We start from the raw sequence: 4,920 nt of genomic DNA on the forward strand, positions 1-4,920 counted from the left end.
CAACACACTGGCCCACACTGGTGGCAGGGGGAGATTATTCACTGCAGAACAGAGTTGACCTTTTCACTTTATAATGAAACCTGTCATTTTGACGTACAGAATATACATGTAATGTGGAAAAAGGACTGCAATACTGTAAATATTTTTGTGTCAGAATCTTTGCCATTTTGTGCAGAGTAAAACAAATGTTACGTAATCAATGGTGTTGACAGGTCCTTTTTGAGAATATATATGATATAGTGTTTAGCAATGCAAAAACAGAACTACAAAATTTTACTGTATACAAATTTCAGATTTCGAATATTTTCTGACAGTATATTCCCTAAGTAAGAGTGCTCAGTACAAAACCCAAATTGTAGTACGTTGTCAGTGGTAAAATAGTCAATACTGTGAGGGTGTTGCACAAAAGTTGAAGTGATGGTTTCATAGGTTGATATTGAAAGCTGTATTTTGAGTTTTGCTTGTAATTGTTAAATAAATGAGAAAACATACATTTTCAATTGAGCACAAATTGTAGGTTTTGAAGGAAATGTTTGATTTTGATGGGTGTGTGATACGTTTTTGAGAAGGTAGTGTCATTCTACAAACATCATACAGTGTTTTGGTCATTTCAGCTTCTGTTACGGGCTGTGTGTGAGCTGTTTTGAAAACGTAAACAGTGAATGAAATAATTCGGCAAAACGATTGAGAAAAACTGTATTTACCACTATATATTTTACCACTGACAACGTACTACAATTTGGGTTTTGTTCTGAGCACTCTTGCTGAAGGAATACTGTCAGAAAGTATTGGAAACCTGAACATTTGTATACAGTAAAATTTTGTATTTCTGTTTTTGTATTGCTAAACACTATATCATGATGATATATATGATTACGTAACATTTGTTCTACTGTTTTTTACAGTATTGCAGTCCTTTTTCCACAATACATGTATATTCTGTACGTCAAAATGAGGTCAGCTCTGTTCTGCAGTGAACAATCTCCCCCTGCCACCAGTTTGGGCCAGTGTGTTGATTCTGTAAAAATAGTGCAATAGGCTGTTACTGTAAATTTACGTAAAGTAATCAGAATTCGACCGTATATGTTGTAAAAAACTTTAGTGAAACTACAGTATACATTGTATTGTGACAACATACTTTACAAAAGTATAGAAATTGTTGTTGCCAAGTGCAAATACAGTGAAACACAATACATTATATTGACTGTGAAGGCCAGCAAAGTGTCATTGTCATTGCTGAACGTACAAACAATTGATGCCACAGTATGACAGCTCAGGTTTGAAAGAACCCTTTGGCCAGCCTCTCTCATGGTGGTCATGATTCACTATAGATCCATGACTCTTGCCCTACTGTAATTTCATTTGAGCATCTTACACGAATGCCACATCCCCTGACAGGGGCCCCTCTACCTCTACCACAACCTCTTCCTTGTCCTCATCCTGGTGGCCTATTCGATACATGCTTACTGTAGTATCAACTTCGATCTATTGACCCTTTTTTAGAGGTTGAGAACTGCTTGATTAGTTTTGCACAGAGAGTTCACACAGGTGCTGACGATATTTAGAATATAGAGAGCAGTGCCAGTAGGCTGCTACTAAGTGTCTGCAATGTGTTGACATGGTTATTCAATTAGGTTTTGTGTCTTTCTCTGAGAAGTGTGTAAACTGTTTTGAAAAGTGTGTTAAAACTCAAAGAAATTTGTGTGAAAGCAATGAGAAATGGTTAACCCATTCGCCAGAGAAGACTCTTGCTGTGCAAAGAAGATGTGAGCATTAGATGAAGTTGACCCATGATTCGCTAAATGCCTGAAAACGATTGGGAAAAACTGTATTACCATCTGATAGATTAAACTTTTACCTGATCCCGTAGGAAGGACGGCAAAAACATATTTTCAATCGACAAATGCCTTGATCGCGTTTCTCTGTTCCTCTTTCAAAATGAATGCGCTGTCAATATCTGTTGAGATATGCCTGCTCACGTTACTTAATTAGCACTCAAGGCTAGAAGCTACCATTTGTTTCAATGTTTTTTTTGTCTACGCGTTAGCATAACCGATCAATAATGGTCTAGAGTGCTTCAGTTAAGACCTACAACCTTTGGCAACACTCGTTTTGCGTATACACAACTAACCGAGTCAATGTAGACATAAAAAAAGTCGTGTAGATAGCTTAAATCATATAAAATATGTCCCAGCTCCCGAGACGGCGCCATCTTTGTCCGATGTATAGGCTATTCTATCTATATCTGTCCATCAACGTATAAAGCCCGCCCTTACAATTTTATTGGTCAGATCACTTTTCGGTGGGCTTGAATCCCTCCCAACTAGCTCGACTCCAGACTGAATCTCCCAGACCAAAAATTTTGTGGGCGGAGTTCAGGCTGGTATCCAGGCTAAAGCTGTTGTGCAATTTGAAATCAAAACTTTAGCTCCTAGTTTGGAGAACAATTTATGGCAACATTGAAGTGAGTGGTCATCAGAGAGGCAGAGGAGTGAGAGTAAGAGGAGGAGGAGGAGGAAAATGATGAAGAGGAAGAGCAAGACGGAGAACCATTACTGTATCTCTGATGAGATTCAGGCCAATGTGTTCAACCATGTGGTCAGCATGGGTTTGTCCATGCAGGAGGCTGGCAAGGCTGGCCAGAGGGTTCAACCAAACATAAGCCGCTTCTCAGTTGCACCGATTCTCCGGACATTCAGAAGAGAGAATGGGTAAGAAACACTAGTTTGAATGCCTTATTAGGAGCATAGTATTCTTGTATTTACTGTAGAATATTTTACATTGTACTGTATTTGTAAAATTATAAACAAATACAAAGTGCAACCATTGATGACCAAGACATATTCCTAAACATCAATACAGTGAGCCTAGCCACAGTGGACCATGTTCTAAGGCAGAACACCTCGAGAATGAAGCAGGTGTAGGTTTTGACAGAAACTCTGATAGAGTCAAACAATTACAGTATGATATGACTATGTGCAAGTAAGTCATATACGTTTCCACAACTGATTACGTCCTATCAGCACTAGAACATTACTCTACTGTATTGTAATCCAATCAAATGTTACTGTATTTTCAGATGTTTCACAACACAACAATTGTCGATATTGTCTTGAGCAAGAACAGGATGCAGTCTAGTTTTTTTGTCCTTTTTTATTTGACATTTTTCTTTCTTTTTTTGTTGACTGTGTCAATATCCTATTGTTTGTTCTGTGTAAATCATCTACACATTCGGTTGTGTTTGCTCTGATGTAAAGGCTACAGCACTTTTGAAAAAAAAAGACATCTTTACTGTAAGTCGTTACTGTTTGTGAGTTGTTTTATATTTGAGTTAAAACATTATACTTTTACAATATTTTACAACAGGAGAAAGCGTACAGAAACACTGGAGATAAAAAGGCATAATACTCCTGATAAGGCCTTCATACTAGTGTTTTCCCATTTCATAGTAGTGTTTTCCATTGAGCACATCAGTGTTCAATCAATGCTTAGAATGTCTACTCAAATAATGGTCTGTGTTTGTTGTTTGAAAACAAAATACCCTTTTGAGGTGACATAATAGTGTTTTGAAACCAAAGTGGCATTTTGCAGGAGATATAAAGGGTTTTGCATTTTGTGTGAGTGGTTTTGGGATTTGTGTTTAGAGCTAAGAGAAACCGAGGCATGCTTGGAAAAAATTTGTTTCAGGAACAGAGAAAAACTGTAAAACTAGTGTCGCCAGAGTAAAAACAAGTACATTTGTCTTGATTTTGACCTTGACAAAGCAGTTGTGTACTGATGTGATCAAACTAGTTTCAAGCATTCACTTGCTCAAAACCAAAATCTCAGTAAGTTATAATACCTTATACCTTTTAATTAAAGCATCAAGGAAATCTAATCTATATTTCTAAACAAAGATGTCATGTCAGGAGAGTGAACTTAAAGAATGACAACCAAAAACCTATTTGAATGGTGACGTAAAATACATATGTAGCCAAACCAGTATTACCTATATAGCTACATCACTAAGCAATCGATAAGCAGGGTTACCTTATAAAACCCCTTTCACCTCAGTTAACTGCTAAGCTGCCTTATAAAGAACATTCTGAGACATTGTTTAAAATGACTTCACATGTTTTATTCTGAAAATAATGGAATGAAGCAGCATGAAAATACTAAATAAACAATTTCACAGAAATCATTTCTTGAATGGCCATGACTGATATTTTTTTTTTGTATTTGCTTCTATGAGGGCAGTTATAACTGGAGATTGCTTGAGAAGTGAAGTCAGACTGTTGCTTTGATCAGTCCTAACACATCATGACGCCGGAGCTGCAAAGTAATCCTATCACAGTTTCAACAGTGAGAAAAGAGTGACAGCTTGTGTGACTTACAGTCATGGTGCAAGAAAGGCCAACAAAGAAAGAGCAGGGTTAAAGATAGGCAGAAATTGTACTGTGTGTGCTTTTACCCTTTCTGTGTACGTACATGGAAGCAGTTAGCCAGTTGAACTGATTAACCACACACACACACACACACACACACACACACACACACACACACACACACACACACACACACACACACACACACACACACACACATGCAGACACACACACACACACACACAGGCACACACACACACACACGCATGCTTACACAGGAGCATGCCCACGCAGACACACACACGCGCACACACGCAGACACACACAAATCAATACACAATACATTAGCACCTGATATTCACTCCAAAACATACACACACATTGATTTGTGCACAAACAAACCATGACTTTCTACTTTGAAATGTGCAATAACTGCATCTAGCCTTACACTATATTTATAAGGTAATCAAAATGATGTCCTTCATCACTTGCATGACTTGACAGAGTTTCCTTTCCTCCAACCGAGGAACCTTTCTCATCACAATAAGGTTCTAGA

This window comes from Sprattus sprattus (genome assembly GCF_963457725.1).
Source record: "Sprattus sprattus genome assembly, chromosome: 8".
In the NCBI taxonomy this organism is placed as follows: Eukaryota; Metazoa; Chordata; class Actinopteri; order Clupeiformes; family Clupeidae; genus Sprattus; species Sprattus sprattus.